We start from the raw sequence: 25,128 nt of genomic DNA on the forward strand, positions 1-25,128 counted from the left end.
AAAGATCAGGGTTCATTTTGACTTAGTAATAGCCTGGCGAGTCAGGGGTGGAGAGCCTGCGCTTACACGTGGTGCAGCGCTGTGTTGTTTTGTTTGTTTGGCGTATGTTCTCCAGGGCCCAGGATCCTGAAGTTCGTCAAACGAGGCTCGACACCAGTACCCTGCAGGTTCTTTCAGCGTTCCTCATGGCCAGCGAATTGATTTCAACGGCCATTCCGAACTTCCGGGGCGAGGAGGAGCTGGTAGATACGGGACCGTTTCCTGAGCCTGCTTCGAGTTCACCAGACCACATCGAATCGCGTCACAGCTAATTAAGAAGCGCAGAAGCACATCTACCCCGTTCCCGAGGCGCGGCACGTGCTAACGAGTTGGCGTCCCCCACCTCGTGCACCGCAGGTGGAGCTATTCACTCTTTGACTCTTTACGAAAGTGTAGCGGGAGCCTGGCACGGTCCTAGGTAACGCAGGTCCCGAGCAAAGCTGCTTTGCAGCACTGAAACTTCGCCCCCTTCTGCCTATTGTCACGGCGCTTGTAAGACAGCAAGGCAATACCGCAGATTGAAGTCAGCACTCGGAAAATTGGGGCCCAAGGAGCGACCCTGTGCGCCAGGTGTGACATAATCGCACGGGCGCCTACCATTGGCCGGAAATGACGACACCTGAGCGGGCTCGCCGATTGGCCGAACGTGACGTGACTTCGAGACACCGAAGGGCTTAAAAGCCAGAGACCGGGAGCAGCAAGAGAGCATTCCTTCATTCATCTCTTTCGAGCTTCATGCCACGGGCCGCAGCGTCCGAGTTGCTGCCGGCCCGTAATGACTTCATGGCTGTTAATTTCTTTGTACTCTCACTGCAAATAATGTAAAACAGAAGCAGAAAGCTAGAAATTTGTGGCTAGTAACAAAGTAACGGTGGTGCCGTATTGACATTGTGGTCAAGTCATGATAATTTTGCCTCTTGTAGTATATAAGTGGTAGAGACTAACTGCTCTATGAGTTGTTTATTATGAAGGGTACATGTCCCGAAAGTTGAGCAGATGGTGTAGGTTTAAAAGATGAAGCGTGGGGCGTCTGTCCACGAGCTTACTAGGCCGTACCGTGTCCAAAAGCTGCGTGGTTCACTGACACAGTTCTATCGGACCATTTGGACACCAGCGATAACGCTTGCAAGATCGCAGCGGTTCGCGCGGTCTTGCAGCCACTGTTGCACACGACGCGGACGCAGCGCTGCCGCAGCGCCTTTGCAACGCTGCTGCTGCTGGTCCCAGATGTAATACCAAAGCATCGGAGATGGATTCCAGTGCCTTGAGGTCGATCGCGCGATCTCGCGCGCTGTTTTGAGAGGGCCACGACATCTTCGTGGAGCATCCACGGGCGACAGTGTGCGACCGGACTTCCAAGGCGTCGGGCTTAGCGAGAGCACCAGGTACACGTTGAACGGCAGCGAAGAGCGCAGCGAAGTATCCGTCTTGGTGGATGCGTCGAACGCAAGAACGGAGGTTTCGACAGATGGCGGTGGGCACGTGGACACGCCGTCTTCTTGGCCTTCGCTGCAGCTTTCTGGAGTGGACACTCGTGGTTCGTTGAGCTGCGTCACACCGTCGACGTTTATTTGCCACTCAATGTAGCCGCACTGTCTTTGAAGGTGTTCGCATTCTCTCCGGCTCAGGGCCTCCGTGTCGTCTTGGGCGACTGGAAAAAGACCAAAGGACACAGCGTGTGGATTTTTTCGACCTCTGATGGCGCATAAGATATTTCCTCCAGGTACGAGGCGGCGTTTAGAGGTGTGCATGTCTCAAGCAGCGAATAATATCATCTAGCATTTTTTCAACGTGTTCCGGAATGGTTAACTTCCCTTAATGTCTAATAGCCATGTAAAAAAAAAAAGAAAAGTTTTGCACGGATACGTCCGTTCGATGTTTAAATTCTGGTGTTTTACGTATCAAAACCAGGATATGATTATGATGCACGCCGTAGTGGCCAACTTCTGAATAATTTTAACCACCTTGGGTTCTGTAACGTGCACCCAATGCACGGTACACAGGCGGTTTTGCGTTTCGCCGACATTGAAATTCCGCCGCCGCCGCCGGAATACAATCCCGCGCCCTCAGGCTTAGCAGCGCAACGCCGTAGCCACTGCGCCTCCACGACTGGTGCCGTTCAATGTGGAGCATCGCGGTCAAGTCTACCGGGCCAAGCGTGACTCATAACTGCAAGCATTGGTTTTCAAAATCTGTGTGGAGCGCCGGTTCTATCTTGAATGAGATATACTGAAGCTAATACTAGCAAATTATCTGGTTGTTGACGAGCTACGGCACCACTTTAAAGAGACACTAAAGTGAAAAAAATGCAGATCCAAAGCACATTTTGGAATCCATGGTAAGCGAGGCTTTCGCGAAGCGATTAAAAGGCACTTGGTAAACTATAGCAGGCGCAAAAATGCAAGACTGGTATAAACACTGCTTTGAAGTACTCGCACCGCTACCCTGTGAATGTGGCCATTTTCGTCGGTGACTGCGCTTGCTTACTGATATTTATTCAGTAAAGATGTACTACAGTGCATTACAAAGAACTTAAAAAATGAAGTTAGCAAGTTTCGAGAACATTTGCTGCGCAACAATGTTGTTAACAATTCACTGAAATCCATGACCTCACTTTGACGTACTGACGCTTGAGTTTCAGTGCGCAATAAAAAAAAGTGGAAGTGAAGTTTGACCTCCATTTTCTGCACTAATCATAAACATCTTACAACGAAACAACGCAAATACTTTATTAAATAAATTTATTGGTCTAGACCAATTTGGTGCTTCTCTGATGTGTTCCATTAAAGTAAGCCTGCTCGTCTCGCAAATGGCGGAAATAGGTTGAAGACAGCCGAGGTGACATTCTTCTTAGCGTACGGCTGATATAGTTAGCCAACTGCCATTCTCATGCTCCAAAAGAACAGATGATGACACTTCATGTAAACTATGCTGCTATCCGACCTAAGAAAGCGCCAACCTGCATATGCATGAGGAGTGATGCGTGATTACAGCCGTTTACGCGCATACATGCACGTAAACGTTGCGTTGGATCCATTCGTTCATAAAAATAGCTACGAAGCTAGGAAGGCGCTTCCATTTAACTGAATAACCAATTTCCCTTGAATCGTTGCTGCAAATGAGCTTTTATTTAAAACATGGGCAGAGCGGTTCACTCATGTTCACATGGCGGCGGCTGCTGGGTCCAAGGTAGCGCGTATATGAACATGCGCTGTCTAATAGACGTACAAGGGTGCGATCTTATAACAGCTTGGAAAACGAACCGTTCGGTTACCTTTACGTAATTGATCAGAACGGCACTTTCGTCTGTGGGAACACGTTTCAGCGAAGCTTTCGTCGGTATTGTTAAAAAAAACTCTGTTCCTGCTTAGCGACCATTTTCAAGCAGGGACCACACAACCCCGTCGCATACATTTTCACTTGGAACCGCCTTGTCCGACGTACACTCGTTGCGCTCGGTCATGCACACACCACGCATCACGACGGAGAAATGCCATACATGCGAATTGTCCCGGGTGTTTCATAAACATCACAAAAATTTGTGATCGTTTAACAATTTTACGAATGTTGGGTCAGATTTTGCGAAAATGCTGTTTGCGAGGAATTTTCTCTACTAGGTCTCATAACCTCCTTTTGGAAGCTTTCCTATGGCGAAAGCGTGCAAAGGGGCCGCTTGCTTTGAGCAAGTTGATAAAGACGTGTTCCAGAAGCAGGCGAAATCTGCAACAGCAAAGTCGCTGAATGACTTACTGTGATATGAAAAACGATGCCTTGCTTGCCAGTCTCAGCTGTTCCTGCTTTGCTGCTGTTGCTGCATCTCTGCATCTAAAGCTAAACCATCATTACTAACGTGCTTATGTATACCAGGAAAGGCGGGCGCTTACAACAAGCATTAAATAAATACCTGCCCCCACTCCCTCCCCGATCTTTCGCCTTAAGGATTTTTACGAATTTGAATGTACGCAGGCTGGAAGGTTTACATGACAACAATGGAACGACTCTGGTGGCATAAAGACGGCTGTATAGCGACAACGGTATGACGACACTGAAATCGCTACAACAAAACCACGACCATTGCTCAACACGACGACGCATTGACGACGCTGGAGGAACGACGATAACGGCGTGAAAACGTGATGCCGACGCTGAAATGAAGACGACGGCATCACGAGAATGGGATGACGGTGCTAAATTAATTACAATGGCATGACGATGACGTAACGGGGATCGTATGACTAGGCTACTGTGATGACGATGAGCATAATGACAGTTGTACGATGAACGTGGAATGACGACGATGGTGCGACAACAAAACAGCGACGACTATGGGATGGCGATGAAGGTAGGTCCACGATGTCCTGACAATGAAATGACGATGGCCAACTGATCACGGCAAAATGAGCAGCCGGTATGACGACGATGACTTGAATGTGAAGGCGTGATAACAACAATATGGCAACGTAGTGATGATGACAGTGAAAACGGCAGAAGGATGACGATAACGTTACAACGAAAGTATGATTACAATAGCAGGAAGGCGACGAAAGTACGACGATGTCATGATAACGGCGGCGTGTTGCTGCTGCACTTCACCTCCGCGCTTATTCACCTTACATGAGTTCTTCGCACTTTGTCCGTTACCCGTCAGCCGCGCAAGATTATAGCCAGCAAACAGCATTGATGACACTGGTACGAGAATGACGGCGAGACGACGGCGGCATGACAAAAAACGTGTGGCGATGCCTGAACGACGATTGTTAAGAACGGCCAGCTGCAGTGCAAGTTTTGCCGGCCAGTTGCAACAGTGACGGCAACTTTCCTGGAGCGTCACCGCACACCTCTAGCCACGGCGTGACTAAGTCGACTGCGTGTGAACAACAATACGTGCGTCCTCGACTCTCCGTCACTGGAGTCGAGTTTGACGAAGTCGCCATTGTGACTAAACGGGCTCGGCGGACCAACTATTGTTACTGAGCCCGCGGGAACGTCTACTGAGACCCCTTCCCACGCGCCGACCAAGACGCCAGACAATGGGCAGCCGGCGGGCGCGCTGCAGCTCGGGGAATAAATGCCCCTACGGTGCCTGGTCGTCTCCCCTACGGTGCTTCGTCTCCCCTACGGTGCTTCGTCTCCCCTACGGTGCCTGGTCAACTCGCCTACGGCGCTTGGACGGCCGCTTCCGTCACCTGGGTATCGGGGGAGGACCGAGTGTTTGCAAACCGCTGTTGTGCGGCTGCTCAGGACACTCTCTCAAGCGGTCATGTTAGACTGATATACTTTTCAAGCAGTCTTGTTAGACTGATATAAATACTGTAAATAATACCATACTCCTCGTTCTCGATGAGAAGCAGTCCTTCCCTTCATTAACGTCCTCAGCGTAGATAAGTTGAACATCGGCATGGGCCAGCTACCTTCTAATTCATGCCCGACTCCAATCTTGACAACGGATCACGAGCGATGGGATTTAACCCCCAATCATAACACGATGTATGTGTGTCGACAACGGCATGACCACAGTCATGACGAAGCTGGAATGACGATGACGCAATGACAACGATGGAAAGACAACGACACCGTCACGACGACGTTGGAATATCACTAGGACAGAATGACGACAACGGAATCGCCATGGCGACTTGACGGCGCAGGAATGATCGCGAGCAGCAGTAGTAAAGCGGTACTAAAGGTAGTAAAGTAGCGGTAGTATCATACTCTGTATGAGCTAATCGGCAAGACAGCAGCAGCGGGAAAGTCAAAGAGAGAGGGAGAGAGAAAGCCAGGATAGGAAAGGTAAGGAGGTCAACCAGACGAGTGTCCGATTTGCTACCCTAAAAGTTGAAAGAAGAGGCACAGAATACTTCGTTTTAAATACGCGATTCTCGCCAATCGCGCAAGCCCGGCAAACTGGCCGGTTTACTAAATGTTACAAGATTGCACCCCAGACCTCGGTTCATTGCTTTTGACGTTAGGCAGTGTTGGTAAACGCCATCTTTCTTCCGGGCGTAGTCTGGGGACGCTGTTTTACTTTGCCGCGGGGCAATAGAAAGACGCGGGTCTTATGACACGCCACATGGCCGCGTGCATACCCCGCTAGGCGAAGGCATTTTCAGCATAGCGGCTTGTAAAATGCGATACAAATGCTCCTGTGTGTCTTTTATAGTGTTCCCAATTAAAAGTGTCAAAGTAGAAAAAAAAATATGTGAAATGTGTAGAAGTGGTCAGGTGGCAGAGATAGGGCATGTAGTACATACACATACATGCATATACAAACATGTACTACATTATATATATATATATAGTGCAACTGACGGTGTTCTGCTCCTGACCAACGTCAGCTACACTTCGCTCCTCGAAGAGGCAGTATGTGTGTCGAGTGATCGACCTACTGAACTACATTTTGCAATCTGGTGAACGGGGCCTAAATCCGATCCAGAACCTCACAGAGGTGCGACGTAATGCTGACGCATTTCTCTCAAATTTACCGCTAAATCTTCATTGAACCTTTTTACGCTTCGCAAGCTTGTGGACGCACAAACTAGAAGCAGCAGCGTTGCAAGCGCACACTGGCATACACCGCACTCGCGCGCCCTACATAACAGTGAACATAACTGTCCGTTATAATGCACGCAGATGAAATAAATTTGGTGGAAGTTTCTGCTCCTGCAGGGGCGTTGACAGCAAGACGTATCGTGCTGCTAGCTGCTATAGTAACGTTATAATTAATAATTTGGACACGCTGAGAGAAGCATTAAATTACTTACTCCAACAGAGCCGTAGAAATTCTTTCCTGGGGCTGTAGTCCCTCGAGTGGAGCAGTTGGCGTCGTAGCAAACATAGCTGTGCCATCGTGGAGGAAGTCATTCTACCCATGTGATGGGCGGGACTGCAAAAAAAAAAAATATTAGGTTTTTCATCACTAGGAGTCAAAATACTGAACATCGAACGAGCAGCTGTGACTATTAAACAAACAGTGTGCGCCACGAAATTCCTGAACTATGAAAAAAATACAAGAGCAGACAGCGCAAATTTTTTCTAACGACAATTTTCTTTGAATGACCAGCACACACGCACGCACACACACGCACAGAAAAAAATAAATAAAGCATAGTCCAACTGAACCTTCAAAAAGCCAACATCAGGTAAAAATAAAAGGTTAGGGAATGTCGAATTTTTCGAATACGAATAGTAAGCATCGAATATCGGATAGCAAAATGCAGACGCCTATATTTGCAGCAGGAATATTTATTTGGGGGCAATTAGGTAACGCATTGGTATCGACCTATGAAAATAGACAGCTAACTATAATAGACGATCAGGATGAGTTTCAAACAACCGGTCACTATAATTGTCATTAAAATAAGTGCACGAATAGCCGCTGGACATCTTTAGGGTCATGTTTCAAACAATATTTCTAAGGTTGACAGGCTGCTGTACTACTACATTTCCAAAAGCTCTCAATAATTGGTTCTTGAAAAGAGAACAGAAGTTGTGGAAGACGGAAAGAGTAACTGTCGAAGTATTTCTGTGCCGTTGACACAATAAAGAGCCCGTTACAAGAAATATATCAGTCGTTGTATCAAAAAAAAAATTAATAACTGCATGATTAGACTGCAAGACAGTGCCAGAAGAACAGTAATTAGCAAAAATGATAGGCTGTCGTGTATTGGACGAGCCGACGGGTAACCAAGAGGCCCGATTTTTATTAGTCAACTACATGAAGCCAGCAATTAGCGAACGAAACAAAAGCACGGGCAAAATAATTTAATTTTTATTTCATTTTAAAAGTTCAAAGGGAATGAAACTGGGGGAACAAGTGCTGCCGGTGTGAGCCGATCCCACAGCCTACGCATTAAGCGCGCACCGCGCTAGCAACTGTGCTGCGGCGACGGCTATTAGCCACGTGCGCATTACTGGGATTTCATGTATGTTGGAAGATCTAACCTGGGGAGGGGCGACTCGGCCAGCACGATGCTTCCGCCGCGAAACCGAAATCAAAGCTTGCATTACCGGTTTTATTTCTGCATTGCTTTGAAAAATTTTTCAGTTCTTTTACTTCTGATAATTTGCGATATCTTGTTCAACGGACGGAGAACGGTAACTAGACTTTAATTAAATTATGAGGTTTTACGTGCCAAAACCACTTTCTGATTATGAGGCATGCCGAGGTGGAAGACTCCGGAAATTTCGACCACCTGGGGTTCTTTAACGTGCACCTAAATCTAAGCACACGGGTGTTTTCCCATTTCGCCTCCATCGAAATGCGGCCGCCATGGCCGCGATTCGATCCCGCGACCTTGTGCTCAGCAGCCTAACACCACAGACTTGAATGGTCGGTTGTTGCGAAATATATTTGGTTATTCTTGATATTCGAAAATACTGAATCTCTCACTTTTCAAGAACGAATCTACTCTCGCGCCAGGTGAGGGCAGATGTACGGGTGCCGAGTCGACTAACGCATGTGGCGCTTTACGTTCCCGAAAGCGTTAACGCGCTACGTGTAAACGGCCTCGCATCGCCTTTCCCAAATGCGCTTCGAAATGCGACGCGCTACCGTCGCACTTGTGTACACGTGGCTACATATTTTTGCTTTGTGGCAAGTCTGCTTTAGCGACCGATCTCTACTTTAGGGGGCTGGATAGCGCATTGAGCACACTCGACTGAAGCCACCGGGAGTAAGCTGCCTTGGACGTTCGACGCTTTGCTGTTTACTTTGCAGTGACATTTGGCCTGCACGGGAGATCAGCGTCTTTTTTCTTCTTTCCTTTATATACCTCTTTATTGTAGCTTAAACTACACAAGAAGGCCGGAGACGTCTCTCGTGTAAAAATAATAAAATTGGCCGTCGCCACGCCGACGGCGTCGCTGACACGAGCGGAACGGCACGTGCACGAAACACTGGCGATTGAGAAAACGCTTTGTGTCAGGAATAAAGTAACGCATACGGGTTCAGATTATCGTAAAGGCCCTTACCAGACACGAAGCGACGAAACCACCCTCTGAAATGAGGTAAACCAGGAAGAAACATTGTTACTCCCGCAATATTATCCGGCAAAGCGCACTAGTAAGTGAAGCATGCGCCCTGTACTTCCGGGACAAGCCGCCGCATATCCGTCGGCTTCAGCTGCACCTGCCTCGACGAGCGGCGAAGCGGGAAGCCGGGAAGTAAGCAATCGGAAATGGCTGCCGCTCTGCCGCCTTTCCAAGAAAATTTTCGGGACCTGCTGATCACGGACACGGCTATGCAATGGTGCTATGAAGTACCGAGACCAGTGACGTCAACGGCAGACCCTCTTCCATACCAGGATGTAATAGCGGAGCTTCATACCAATAACTTCGGCGGACTTCGTGGCACCGTCACGGGACACATGGCCATGCAGTTCTGGTCGCACAGATTGGTGACAAGTATTTGGTATATTCTATACGAGATGATGAAAAAACCTTAAGTGTTACCGAGTCCAGACTTTCTTAGTGTTTTGCTGTACAAATGATATGATGTCATAAGACTATTACTACTAACATCTAATGTAGAAATCGATTCCGTGCCGCACTCCGACTCGTAAAATGATGAAGGCACGGACGCTGACTTATTGCAGATACTGAAAGAACAAAGTAAAACAAACAAGACATTGAAAGAATTTATTTCATCCTGAAGCAAAGTAGAAAAAATAACAGTATCCCGCATAGAACGCCGGATACTAATAAACAAGAATGTCTGCCATTGTGCATGAGTTAGCTCGATTGAGGCAATGCGAACCCAACGTCTCGGGATGGGACAGTTGTTGCAACAGCATGAACAAACAGCTGCATGACCTCGTTATTAAGATTCATGACATAGAGATTGGAAGACGCCCGAAATAGCTTAAGCATTCATAGCATCTGCAATTGTCATGGTCAGCGACCACGCCAGATGTTTGACTTTTCGATTACAGGGAAGAAACAAAATTTCCTTCGTGCTGTAACAAACTCAAGGGCATACAGATATCAGTATCTGAAAATTCCTTAACGAGAGCAATAGACATCCGAGCTGAGTTATAGTGCTCAGTGGCACTTGAACGGGCAAGCTGTACAAAGGTATCGCTATCAATTCATAAACCAAGACTAAACAGACGAAAATACGCATGGGATCCGGAACAGAACAGAGTGGAAATAACAAAAACGTCGCACGTACAAAAGGGGATCCCCACGTCTCGCCATCTGCACAAGGTAGCGCCAAAGAATCAGAATGACAAGATAACATGACAGCGAATTTTTGCGCCGCTTTTGATTTTTTTGCCCCGATGTTCGAAGTGTTGTCAATAAAATTGATAAATTAGAAAAATTATTCCTACCGCATTGCCTAGATGCTATGATTACGCAATTTCGCCACATTACGATATACATCAGATTGATATGCGTGTTAACCGTACTCATTGGTACGCACAAACTGTAATGGCCACAGAGGTGGCGTAGCTATTACAAAAGATCAGTGTAACATTTCAAGAAGAGCCTGCAATACCTAACCATGAGAGCACTTGGTGCAACTTTTCAATAGTTGCCATTTACAGACCCCCTAGAGCACCTTAGGAATACGTTTTCAAAGTACATGATTACCTACACAGCAAGATCAATAAACAGACAAACCTGTTATCAACTGGCAATCTTGATCTAGCTGGGGTAGGTTGGGATAAGTTAACTATCGGCGATAGAAAATTACAGGAAAACTGAGCGCCTGATTGGTGAATGGTTTACTTTTTTTCCTTTATCACGGATGGTTCAAGAACCTACGCGTGTTCACGGGAATAAATGCCTACTCAGTATTTTATATTTAGTATCTCAGTCGATAACAAGAAATATTCGCTTTGGCGAAGGGATTTGAGATCATAAGATGCTGGTTCTAACATTTTTTCACTCTGAATATACGTGTTAGCCCCAAGGCTAACACGTATAGTTTCACACGAATAGTTTTCAAGGATTATAGCCTTGTCAATGATGAGAGTGTTAGTGACTATGTAGAAGAAACCTTGGACAGCTTGTCAGCTCAATCCTGCGGATACATGCACTATCTTTGGTTAAAACTAAAAGACGCTACAATGCATTGCGAAAATAACTTTCTACCTACAAAATTGAAATGAGCCGAGTGCAAGAAACTGTGGGTTACGCGGAGCATAATTCGCATAAGACGAAAATTGAAAAGAACGACAAATAAGAAATGAATTCCGGAGAGAGAATAGTTCGCGTGCAAACTGAAGTTGGATAGAAAAGGTGTAAAATACGAGTTCTCTTGAAATACCTAACGACTTGCATAAGCAATCAGCCACAAAAGATTTGGCGCCACTGGATCAGTAAAATAGAAGTAACAGGTTTGGTAATAGAAGACATGCGCACAGCAGCAAATACCCTTAGCAGCTATTTTAACGCGTTTTTTCACGCACACGCCGACCTCGAGTGCGTCCGTGGCACTTGCTAATGCACGAACGGGCGAAATTGTGATAACAGAGTCAGCCATTTTAAAACTACTCGTGAAAACAAACAGTAAGCCGGCACCGGGGCCTCATAATAGATCAAGTGAATTTTAAAACAATAAGCGCAGTAATTTTCTCTTGCAGATTATTTTCTTCGATTCGCTAAGCACAGCTGCTCGGCCCGCGGTTTGGCTGTGGGATATAGCAATCACCATCCATAAAAAAAACCGACGAATTACGCGGGGAAACATACAGACCAGTATCACTATCAAGTTGCTGCTCTAAATTAATGCAACACGTAATAAGTAAAGCCGTAATGACATAGAAGAACAAAGCGGATATGAAACATGGTTTTCGAAAAGGGTCGTGAACTAAAACATTATCTAAAACATGATTTTGCATCTATAAGTAACTCCGAATTTCACATAAATGTCATTTTTATGGATTTTTGAAGGCTATATAATCGTGTAAAGCACTAAACTATTCGAGAAAATTAGTTCCCGGGAATTTCTTTAACATCGCCTGTCGCAAATAACAGTTCTAATCCTTGAGCTGGATTACTCAGGGAAGCGGGCATTACTTGCACGATAAATAGAAACATATATTCAACTAATTAAAAATAGCTCACTATTTCACTTAATTAATTACTTTACGGCACATATTGTAATCTACAAATTGTAACCGGTGAGTAATTGGAATGAATTTCCAGAATGACGCCAGTTTGAGATATGCACCATCAAATACACTGTTATTCCACTTTTTAAACGAAACACTATTTTGCGCCTCGAAGCACAAAAGTAACGGGAAGGCCCTTGTAATTTCGTCACATTTTGGAAAATATCTCAAAACTAGTGTCACACGTAGATTTACTTAAAGAGAATACGTCTGGTAAATTCACTTGCTACAATGAATAAATTTCAATATGTGCCGTAAAGTAATTAGTTGAGAAAATAAGTAGTGAATGTTTGTAATTGTGTTGAATATGTCGTTCGATTTCTCGCGATAGCAATGTACACCTCTTCGTATAATCTAGCTCCAGGACATGAATTATACCTACCATAGGCAATTTCTTTAGAATTCCGGAAATGTTTAGAAAGATCACCCCGTATAGTAGAATGGATAGCAGCGTATTAGATTAAGTTAGATTAGATTAAATACTACAATGAATATGCCAAGTTGGTTTGACATGTCGGGAATCGAAATTAATCTTTAAAGAAGGATGCGTGGGACCACAAGTCAAACAGTCGATCTTTAATTTCAAATATAGAATAATGGCCTACAATGCAATACAAGCTCACAACAAAATGTAGCAGTTTTGCGCGAAAGGTGAAGCATCGTTTGCGAGAGGAAATTATCAGACAGCTATACGAAGTAACGAGAGTAGCTCATCGGCCGTATATACGTTTAAACATTCGTAAAAAGAAGCTAAATTAGCAAGCATCGTGTCACGCACGCACAGGCAAACACGAACACATTTTACTCGATGACCGTGGGGACTCGCTTTGAAAGCGCTGGCGTAAAGGCCGGCACCAATAGGGAGGAAATTGTCCTACGTGCTGCCTCTCGCTTGAACGCGAAGCGGCAAGAACACAGCGCACAAGAAACCATCAGCCCTCGGCACGCATAGCCTCTGTACCTACCGCAAATCGCTTTCAAGATAGGGCCCGCGCGGCCGCACTCAGCCGCACCATACGCAGCCGCCGCCGGAGTAGAACGAGCCTGCTGCCTTGCGCGCGATGGAAGGCGGCGCATTTCCTCCCCGCCTTCCTCTCTTACGTGCGGGAGATCGAGACACCATGTTTCTCGGCCCACGCTCGCTCCTTCCCTCTTTCTTTCACCACTCTTTTTATCCCTTCCCCCCGGTGCAGCGCGGTTGAGGTGTCCTCGTCTGAGAGACAGTTACTGCGCTGCACTTTACCCCAATTTTCTTCCCTCCAACAAGAATCTCTCTCTCTCGCACGCTTTCACTCGCACCCGAGGCACGCCGCGCGCGGCCGTGATGTTATCGCACTGAGCGGAAGACCACGGCGACGCCAAAGACGTCTGTGAAAATTTGCCTGGATTGTCCGTATAATGGCTACTTCTCTTCGAACCTTCTCCCAGCGTTAGTTTAGAACGGTACAGTTGTCACGGCGAATTAGTGTGATTCGACCGTGTGTGTGATTGCTGCGATGTCAGGTAATTCACGGCAACGGGCTACCACTGGGCCGTATTCGGCTCCAAATTGACTTTTTGAAGTAAATGTGAAGTGCATTTTTCACTTGGGGCGGCTCCGTCCGATCGACCGTTGCGGTTGCAGGCAAACTTCGGCTTTAGATTGCCATCGTAAACGAAAAGCGCTTGACGCCATCAGCTTGTTCGCGTATGTGTTCAGAAGATCGTTCCTAGTGAGCGCACGACGGTCAACTTGGCACCGATGATCAAACTGGGATATGAACGCAAGGTGCGTGTTCGAATCGGTGAACTAGTGCGAATGGACGAAGTCAAGTATTTAGTCATGCGCACACGTTAAAGTTATTCTTTTCAAATGTGGTCCAAGATCATCTCGCTAGGCAACCAACGTTCTGGATGAAGTTGGCCGGGGACGTATTATGAAAGCAGTACGTGCCGACGAAGGTGTTCTTTTTGCGTTCTATAACCAAAGCCATATCTACGATGTACCGGCCGCCCCTTGTTCCCATGGGATCTCCCCTGCTCTAGAATCTCGTCGGCAAGCTCTCCGGCCGATGCCGGACATCACGCACTGTATTTCTTCAAGAAAGAAAGTTGCTTTTGCAGAGAGTAGTTCGTTTTAGAGCGCAGCTCTTTGGCGTCCGTTCCTGGGTTTCGCGTCGTCGTCGGCGTTGTCGTCGGCCTCGTAACCAGCTCCGCCCCCCTTTCATCCCCCCAGCGCTAGCAGCGACCGACTGATACCGCTGGATGCCGCTGACGCCGCTAGAGAGTCAAGATAACGTGGCTGCATAGAACACCGTCGCCGCCATGCAGAAAGAGGAGGAAAGGGTCCCCCCCCCCTGTTCTTGTGTGGCGGATAGGGTGCTCTTCAGTTGCCGACGCGCCGGTTATTTCACGTAGGCCCCGGCACGTCGACGAATACGTGACCACCTTCCCACGGCTAGACCTGGTTCTTAGCGCTGCGGAAGCGAGGGTATCATATTGTTTGTGTCGGCATCGGCGGCGTTGTCCCTGAAACCAACTCCGCAGCTGGGGTTGACTCACTATCGGCGTCAGCGGCATCAGTCAGTCGCTGCTATCTCTTCCCTCCTCCCTTTATCGTGTTGTCCGCTTGCTGCGCGCGCTTCTGCCCCCATCGTTTGCCGCTGGGTGTACACGCCGCCCCCCTCCCCCCTCTTCCTGCGAGTCTCCGGTTGTCAAAGCGCCGGCTCGAACTTAATTCCTTTCTTCGCTCCTCCTCCAATGCAACCCCTGTGCGGTGGCAATCAGAGAGCCAGATCGGTGGCGGCGGATCTGTATATGTGCACCGCCCGAGCCGAAATTGCCGCTGCCGTTCGCCCTGTGCGGTGGCAATCAGAGAGCCAGATCGGTGGCGGCGGATCTGTATATGTGCACCGCCCGAGCCGAAATTGCCGCTGCCGTTCGCCACTGCGAAATTATCTGCCAGTTCTTTCTGAGCCATGAGCGAGACGACCGATGGAAGTCCTCCGTCTGCTGCTGCTGCTGCTGCTAAACGAGCTGCCAGAGCAGAGGCCCAGCGCCGTCGCCGTCAGAATCCAGAGGTGCGTGCCGCCGAAGCAGAAGCTTACCGTCGCCGCCGTCGAGATGATCCAGGAGTACGCGTCGCCGAAGCAGAGGCTAAGCGCCGCCGCCGAGAAGACCCTGCCGTTCGCGCCGCCGAAGCGGAGGCTCATCGCCGCCGTCGAGAGCAACCAGCAGTAAGCGAGGCTGAAGCAGAAGCTCATCGCCGCCGCCGAGAAGACCCTGCAGTTCGCGCCGCCGAAGCGGAGGCTCATCGCCGCCGTCGAGACTTATTTGCTGCGCTCAAATTTCGCATTAGGAAGTAACGTAATCGTCGGTATTTTTCATCTCTCTTCAGTCAGCGAGGTGTCCTCGCAGAGGCACCATTCGAGACCTAAGAGTGCGCATATTCTGTCAGCCCGTCGCGTGCGTTTGGGTGATCGTGACATGTTCGCGGCCACTGTCACCTAGTCGTTTTGTCTAGTAGCCCATGTTAGTGGCCCTTCTGGTTGAGTTATTTTACCGTTATTTATATTGTAAACCATGGTGCCCGGGTGCCAGGTAAATATTGATTAGAAAATCATACCGCAAGAATTTAGGAGCGCGTAGGCTATCAAAACTGGTTTCCACGGAGGTTCACTACTTACCTTGATTGGGATCTATGCTGGTGCTGCACACCGGATAGCACACGGACACACTTCTGAGTGCTGTCACCCGAGTAATATCGTAATGAAGTCCAGTGCTAGATATACAAAGATAACAAGCTGCACGTATGATATTTTTAAGTGACAATGTCCTTTCAGACAGTGCCACGTGGGAAGTATTGGACGGCGTATCAGACCATAAAGAAACTAAATATTCTATGTTAATGTACTCACCAAAGCGTAAGGATGAGCTTTTTACGAATGTTTTAGACTGGCCAAATGCTGATGACGTCAAAACTATTGATTTTCTTGAAAGCTGTCATTCGTCTTTTCTTAATGATTACCACAACGATGCAGTTCGAGCAGATGACTTGTTGGTATTTTTTAAGAACATTGTTCAAAAGTGTTTGACATCATTTGTACCCGTAAGAAAAAAGAGAGTGCATAAGAAGAAACCCCGGATAACCCGTGATATAATAGACGCGAAACCTAGTATTACAAGGCTCAGAAAAGCTAAAAATAGGTCTGACGAATCTCACTTAACTGAACTACTCCGCAAGCTCTCCCATTCTCTAAAAGCAAATATAAGAGTAGCTAAAGATAGATACCTTAATGTTACTTTAAATAACTTTATGAAAACGGCTCCCCATAAATTCTGGCGATATTTGAACTTCCGAACTCATAAAGAAAACAACCTACCACACAATGAAGCTTTAAAGAAAGCGAAAATGATTAATGACTATTTCAACTATGTTTTTACCATTGATAATGGCGTTTTACCCCCAATAGGAATTGATGAAGGGACTAGAAGGGAAACAACGGACGAGATAATTATTACGGAACCAGGGATCTTTTCACTGCTGCTTAACATTGATGAGAAAAAATCCAGTGGACCTGATGACATTCCAAACACTTTTGTGAAAAGATACGCCGAGTGGATGGCCAAATGCCTCTCACTTATTGATCAAAAGTCTATGAACACTGGTGAATTACCGTGTGAATGGAAAACTGCTAAGATTATGCTGATCCATACATCTGGAGATGCTACAAATCCCTCTAACTACCGGCCGATTTCTTTAACCTGTACTGTTTGCAACGTATTTAATCATATCATACTTAAACACCTTATACAGTTCGTCAACGACACAAACTTCTATGTGAAAATCAACATGGGTTTAGAAAAGGCCGGTCGACAACAACACAACTAACATAAACAATCCATGACCTCGCAACCTCCATCAATAACCGCGGACAAACTGACGTTATCTTTCTTGATCTATCAAAAGCCTTTGACCGGGTATTGCACACTAAGTTATTCTGGAAACTTGATAACTATAACTTATTTGGTAATTGCAAGGTGACAAAATGGATTAAAAATTACCTTTCAGACAGGACCTAGTATACTCACTGCAACGGCTACTCATCCGAACGCTCACCTGTTCAATCTGGAGTGCCGCAAGGCACAGTACTAGCTCCTATTCTTTTTCTCATTTTTATTAATGAATTAGCTGAGAACTCGGATGTGACAGCCCGCATGTTGGCAGATGATTGTATAATATATAAAGAAATCAACAATACTATAGACCAAGTTATTCTGAATAATGCACTTAGAAGGTTACGAACTGGTGCCGATCATGGCAGATGAATATTAATCTAGATAAATCTGTCTGTATGACAATATCAAGAAAAAAGAAGCCTCTGACGTTCCCCTATGTAATAGATCAAGCACCGTTAAAAGTCGTTGACCATTACAAGTACCTCGGGGTAATTATTTCCACAGACTTAAAATGGGATAAACAAGTGACATATTTCAGGTAAGGCCCTTTCCGCTCTTTGCTCGCAAAAACGGTCACTTCTGACTGCTTCACCAAACACAAAACTATTAGCATATACATCATTAGTTCGCTGAATTCTTGAATATGGTATTATAGGTTGGTTTCCGCACGCGAAAAGATGTATTGATAAATTAGAAGCCGTACAAAGGAAAGCAAATATATTTGTGTACAACAAGTATCGACGCCGTGATTCGCCTTCTGAATTCCTTGCGAGAGCAGGTCTTTTCACAATAAACAAACGTGCAAAGCTTCTACGTCTCAAGTTCGTATTCCAGCCCTTAAATAATGAAGTAAACGGAAATAGCCGACGACTCCTATCGTTCTCAGACACCAGGCCCACTAGAACAAAACATAGTAGACACTTGAAAGAGTATAGATTTCACAATGATACATTGAAGTTCTCATTTTTCCCACGGACAGTAACAGAATGGAATACGCTACCTGAACACGTAGTTGGTAGTAGTTCAACTGATATGTTTGTCTCAAGACTAACCTATTATATGTCTTTACTGCCTTAGCTTGAAAAATTAAATGTATGTATCGGTGTTTTCCATGTCAGTAATAGTTCGTGGCACGTTTTCTTTCTTTTAAATATGTTTATTGTGCTATTAATAGCTTTGTGTATACGAATTGCATACATTGACATGACTTGCAGGAAAGTGTCTGTACTGCCCTTTGTTCTTTGTCCACAATATTTGGAAATGCTATTAAACTATTAACCATGTTTGATACCACTTTCACAGTTGTATTTGTGTCCCGGCCCTGCTACAGCCTTATGTAAAAGGCTAGGAGTATGTATTAAATAAATAAATAAAATAAATAAGTATGTTACGTATAGACAATATTTATACTTGACTCGCCTCCTATTTCGATCGCGGGTAGGGATATGGCAGCGCCTTTAGGCCCGCCTCCATTCGATATGGCGGCTATATGAAAGCTCAAAGGTAAGAACGACATGGTACGAAGTTTCCTAGTCGTAAAAACTTGTGTTCTGAGATAACTCAAAGACAAAAGAAAAAACCAGACAGCAAATTATTAGGCAGCTATACGTAATAGTTTTATTAGCCGTGTAAACTTACGAACGTTCGCTAACTAAATTAACAAGCGTGATGTCACGTGCGCACAGACAAGCATAAACACATCTTATTCCATGAACGCGGATTGTCAAAACGCTGGCATGAAGAAAGCGGTAGCATTCGTGCTGGCTCTCACTTCAACGCGAATAACAAGCGGCGAGAACACAGCGCACACGAAGCTATCAACCCGCGGCCTGCCTAGGCTCTCTACTCACTGCAAATTGCTTTTAAGATAAGGCCCGCGTAGCCGCGCTCAGCCGCCGCCAGAGTAGAACGCGCCCTCGCGCTATCCCGATGCGCCATGGAAGAGCGCGCGATTCTTCCCCACTTTCTTCCCTTGCGCGCGCGAGAACGAGCCACCGTCCTCGCCTAACCCTCGCACGCTTTCACTCGCACCCACAGCATACGCCGCGCACCCACGATGTTGTCACGCTTCGACATTATACGGAACATCATAGTGACAGCGACGGTGGAAAGGCGCCTGGCATGTCCATATATTTACTATCGCAATAAATCTTGCTACTCATTCATAATGGCATCGTCGCTGTGCACCATCCAGCGCGATCCCACATACCAGCATGGCGGCGGAAGATAGACGGGGCTGTGATTGCAAAATAGCGGCGCGCTCGATAAAACGGTCTATAGTTGCTGGCACACGCTTCAATACATTCAATCGAGTGCTAGTTTATTAGTGCCGCACACAACTGTAATGCCGAATGCGTCCGCTGCCTCCCGAGGCCATAGCACTCCTAGCAGACTTCGCGCATGTCATGGGGCCTGGGTTACAGAATCACCGCTTTGCCAAAGGCCTAATTTTATGCTAGAGCTCAGGCGCCGTCCTAAATGTCTTAGCAATAAGTACCTTACCTGGTCACTGACTGTGATCATTATGGGGTATATTCTGCAACAGCGCCAACGCGAGTTCAACTGGAAAATGCCTTAAGCGCTGTCGCTACGAAATATTTCCGGGGGGGGGGGGGGGGGGGGGGGGCAAAGGAGGATTTATGAAGACATTGCCTTGGTCGGGCATTGAACGTCACATGCCTTGTAAGCTACCCAGGGCTTGGAAAGTAAAACATCACTGTTCCGCGGCATTTCCTCGTTAGGAAAGTATTCTGTCTATTGAAAGGGCGGAGACTGTGAGCAAATGATGCTAGAGCGCACACAAGATAGGTGAAATTTGATTTGACCAATTCAAAAGGCTTGCGTCTTACCGTGACGAGCTTGCCTCCGCACTTCAGCATTCGAGATTTAGAAGCAAAGCAGTCTCACTCACGTGCTTGGGATCGGCGTGGGCCCTTGTGGCAAGAGACCTTTCTTTTTCACAGTTGCTCTTGAATGAGCGGCACAAGAAACCTCTGAAGCAGTTCGTGCCGCGTGAACAGATTCTTGCTTCGCTGCACTCCTTGCTTTTGCTCAGGTCCTGAGCGTCTCTGTTGTGGCTAAGTGTCAAGAACGCGCGCTTTCCTGACACAAGCCGTGCACGCTTGGCAAATCCGACGCAAACCACTCGTTCGTCGATAACAACGGTGGCTTTCATTATCTGCCGTGACGTCACGGCTACCGCTTAGACAGCTAGTAGAAACATCATTTCTTGGCCACGTGAAGCATGTCGGCAGCGTGGTTCCGTATTCATTCTGAGTTATATAATTGCCCACACTTTGTACATACATTTGCGTTGAGTTGGAACGGTGGGTATACGCAACACCCAATTTTATCATTCGGAACGAATACGGAAGCACGTTGCCGATACGCTTCACTTCGCCTGCGCCCAAAATTCTGCTGTCACAATCCGCCGGCTGACAGTGCAGTTCCAGCGGCAACGACATTACTTTCCTTGCTTTCAACGCGGTCACTTCGCTTGGCAGTTAGGGTTCGTTGCTGCTCCTGAAAACGTGGTGTCTTCTTTGTGCCTTGTGCTACGTCTGCAGCGTCTACCGTATATATTTATTCGTATCGTCATGTCTGACGATGCCGAACAAGTGTTGTGTGCCGGTATGCACAGGCAATTTCGATACTGGGACAAGGGTGCGAGTCTTTTCTTTCCCCAAAGATAGGGACACCCGAACAAAGTGTATGCGGACCATTCCCGAAAGGCTTTCACATCAACTGCAAACACGAAGGCAAACTTTTATATCAATTGTGTTCACGCTGCTATTTTTCCTGAGCACGCAGTTTTTGCTTGTGGGTGAACTCAATTTGTGTTCGTACAGTTAGGAAACGATACAACTTATCGCATTCGCGACATCGCTACATTCATTATAGCTGTTTTTCGGTAAGCAACCGAATGTTTTTCTGAAACGCAAAATATTATCTGTGAAGATATCATGTAGAATTAGCCAGTGTAGGCTTTTTGAAGTTATTGTGCACGTACCTGTGTAGCAGTTAGCCAGGTTGCTAGCAAACAGTGCGACTGACGTACTTTTGAAGCATCCCTTACAAGTAGACGAATGACCTTGCACGTGTTAAAAAAATAGCACTAAAAATGGAAAGCTGGTATCCATACTGAGAAATGAATATTGGCAATTGACTGTCTTGCAAGGCTAAATTACATATTTCTTGCATTTTGTTTGCTGAAAAAGAATCATGGTGAATTTGATGTACTTACTGCCTTTTTCTGACTTGTTTGCTTGTGTTATCTGTATTGCGTATATGTAACACTGTGCTCATTGTGCGCAGTTGAGTGCCCTCATATATTAACTGTATATATACGATCTTATATAGCCTTCACGGGCGCCGCCATCTTGGCCTGTTGCACAAACAGTTCCTATTTTTTATCAGACGTAAAGTGATGCAACATGGTCATGAAACGCTCAACGTATTTATACAACTATTTTCATGGTTACGAATCGACTGCAGCAACGCACGCTTCGTCCTTAAATACAGAAAACTGCAGCTTTAACATCCCAAGATGGCGGCACCTAAACGCTTCCTTAAAATAGTATGTAGACTGTTTTAGAGCGCAATTCTTTGGCACCCGTTCGTGCGTTTTTCGTCGCCGTCGTCCCTCACCGTAACCAGCTCCCTAGCCGGGGCGCGCATCTACATTCGCTCGCCTGTGCAGCCGGTCGACTGCAGCGCCGCCCGTGCGGCACCAACGGGAACTACAGATCTAGGTAACTTTCCGCCCTAGGGGAGCCTAGTCCCTGCGCCATCTAAAACGCCTAGCGCCATCCTTCCCCTAGTGCCGCCGCCTCCCCAGCTTTTGCAGCCTCCACGGAGCGACGGGAGCGCTGCAAGCCAGAGGGTCGCGGTGCATCAAAATGTTGAAAAAGACAGGTAAGTTTCACTTTGTCTGCTATATTGATTAAGCGGTAGTTAACACAGTGGGGGTGCCGCAAACGTTAGTTTTCTATTCACTTTTGTTCTTGAATGAAACTATACGCGCGTCCGTGCCAGATGCAAAAAAAGAAAACGTGTACCCGTTCTGCCGCGCGTGTAGCCGTACTTGTGCGTCTGGTCTCCCTTTATTCAGTCACAGCAGTTGTTGCTCGGGTTTCTTTTGATTGCAATCGAGGCCAATCAGGACAAAAATTTGCGCTGTTGCACGGCCCTGCGCTCCGTGTCAAGTTTCTTGAGCTGTGGCGCAGAAAACGAATTCGCTCTCGAATACTGGATCGACGCTCGATCGACTGGATCCCTACCGAGCAATATCGCTATCTTAGGTGCGCGGGTGTCACAGGTATAAACGTGCTATGTGCTCACACCGCACACATCAATCTACATGTTTAGAAAACATAGTACATTCCAGTCATATCATTGGTGATCGAATTGTGAACTGATAAAATGTTCATACCCACCAATATCTGTGATGTTCAGGAGCATCTCGAAGCACAACAAGGATCCTAAGCTTAATAAAAGCCAAGTTGAATAAGCTTTTTATTCAGCATGAAATTTTGTACAGAATTGCGAATTATACCGTTTCCATATAACAGTGCAGAACTCAAGCATACCAATAGGTAAAAAAAAACATTGTATTTTCAGCGCCATACTCCTGTGAGCATCTGTACAAGCACTGCAATTGAATGCAGCAAATGCTTTCACAATGTTTACATTTGGTACAATGTGAAGAATCAATGCTGAATGAAAATTAAAAAAAAAACAAAATTGCACGTGCCTCCAACTTCAGAACAAGTTTGATAGTGGAAGAAGGAGTGCTGCACGAGAATAATATAACCACAGAATTACAAATTGTAGCACTTTCACTACAACAAGACAGAACTCAACCATGCCATAACGTAAAAAAAAGGATTTTCGGCACCATACTCCTGTCAGCATCTGTACAAGCACTTCAATTGAATGCAGGAAATGCTTTCACAATGTCTGCATTTTGTAAAATGTTAGGAATGACCACTGCATGAGAATAACAACAAAATTGCACGTGACTCCAACTTCAGAACAAGTTTGATAGTGCTCCAGCTTCCTCTACACCAACAGCTGTGTGCAGTAGTAACAGTGGGCAGAACTCTTCATCCTGAACAATGTGCAGTTTGGTTTGCCAACACTGGTAGCAATGAAATTGACAATTAGCAAACAGCTGTTACTCATGGAGGTGCATTTACTAGCATCACACTCACTAGTTGCCAAAGAGACTTTTTGACATCACCGGCCCAATTGCTGTGCACAGCTGGAACCCAGATATCTTTTATTGCACATATGGTCTGGATAGAAAACATAAAATGGCGCTCCTAGGATGCTAACTCAGCGAGTTTCCATCTCTGGAACAAGACCACACAACTACCTCCATATCGTCCTAGGCCAAGGAGGTAGTCGGACAAGGTTACTATCAGGCTCTTCGTTTTGGGATTTCCAGAATAAACGCTGTGATTCTTGTAGACCTGGGCTAAGTTTTGGCTCATCATGGCATGCTCAATAGGCACAACGCCGGCACACTGGTGAACCAATGCATCTTTATTTCCTACTAGGAGTTACATTGATATTCCTGATATGCCATGAAGGGCCACTAGCTTTGCATTTGGCAGTACACGAGGAACTAGACATACTGGAGGCTTGAGGAAACCGTGCAGTTTGTTCCATGGGCCACACCCCTGCATTATTGACTAGAAAAGTGGAACGGTGCGCCTTTGTGGCAAGTACTGTTTCACGATGAGCCCGCCTTTTAGGTCAAATCCTTAACCTCTCGACAATGAATGAGTTGAATGCCAAGGTGAATGGTTCTTCCAAAAGACACATTCCAGCAGACATACCTGCAATCACGAGTAGATGAAAGCCCCTCTTAAGATCTCGCTGTGACCACAGCAAAGTTACTCTACCGAGTCAATCATGTATGTTCATTTCAATATTGCCGTAGCGCTTTTGCATTGCCTCTGCTTATTGTACTTGACGGCACAAGTGTGTACATCGATGATATTGTCGCAGCCAGTGATATCATTGCCCCGCGACAATATCCTTAAAAGCAGTCCTGAGACTGCTATAAAGTGCAGGAGTCAGTGTTTTGAAAGAAACGTTTGTGTTTGGTTCACTGTTTGTAGGGTTTTTCGGCTACTGTGCTGATGGTGGAGGCACCAGACCAACAGCTAGAAAGTAGAAAGCAATCAGGGAGAACTTCAGAGCTGAATAACAATACGGAGATACAAAGTATCCTTGGAATGCTCAGCTTCTATAATCATTTCCTGCAGTATCGAGCATAACTAGCAGAAAGCTTACATACACTGCTCGATTAAGAAGTTTCATGGAACTGGGGAGGATGTGAAAGCACTGCCTTTCAATGACTGAAAGCAATTTTAAGCTTGGTGCGAAAACCAAGTCACTTTTATGAGCTACGTGACCCTGTATTGCCATGCAATGCTTCACCCTACGGCTTGATAGCTGTCCTCTCACGAATCGGTGGCGAAGGTCTCGAAGCACCAGTATCTTTTGCATCCTGAACATTGGGAAAAAAGCAAGCAAAACTACACGCAGGTTCAAGGAAGTGGTAGCAATTGTCTTTGCAATAAAACATTTTGAACTCTATCTTGCTGGTTGTCACAAAACTGTGTACACTGCACATATGCCGCTACTGAGAATAATGAGCCAGGTGGAACAAATCCCATTAACGGTGTCAACCAGAATAATATGGCGGGGTTTGATGCTTCGCTGCTACGACTATGAGCTTCTTTACCACTTTTGAAACATGCACCAGCACCACACTCTCAGTCGAATCCTGCTCCCAAGGGAACGTGATGAGCTGGCGACGCCGGGAGACATTTTAGTTATCAAAGCAATACAGCAACCACTGCTCATAGCCCACTGTGTAGCACTACTAATCGGGGTGGGCAGGGTTCTTTCTGCTGTTCCTGGTGTATTTTAGGAAGGCGATACGAAGTAGTGGACTGTAAGAGAATTCACCCCATTCAAGTAATGTGGAAAAGAGCTATCAATCCATAAAGGTTACATTCGC

At 46.3% G+C, this 25,128-nt stretch overlaps 1 long non-coding RNA gene across 1 annotated transcript; it reads right to left on the reverse strand.

Annotated features, from left to right (window-relative positions):
* Positions 1-984: 984 nt before the first annotated feature.
* Positions 985-20,300, reverse strand: LOC126523649 (uncharacterized). Its single transcript, XR_011895018.1, has 3 exons — positions 20,005-20,300; positions 6,801-6,922; positions 985-1,690 (listed from the first exon to the last, which is right to left on the reverse strand). It is a non-coding gene; the product is annotated as an uncharacterized lncRNA (long non-coding RNA).
* Between the last annotated feature and the right edge of the window lie 4,828 nt (positions 20,301-25,128).

The sequence above is a fragment of the Dermacentor andersoni genome, chromosome 6, assembly GCF_023375885.2.
Source record: "Dermacentor andersoni chromosome 6, qqDerAnde1_hic_scaffold, whole genome shotgun sequence".
NCBI classification, from domain to species: domain Eukaryota; kingdom Metazoa; phylum Arthropoda; class Arachnida; order Ixodida; family Ixodidae; genus Dermacentor; species Dermacentor andersoni.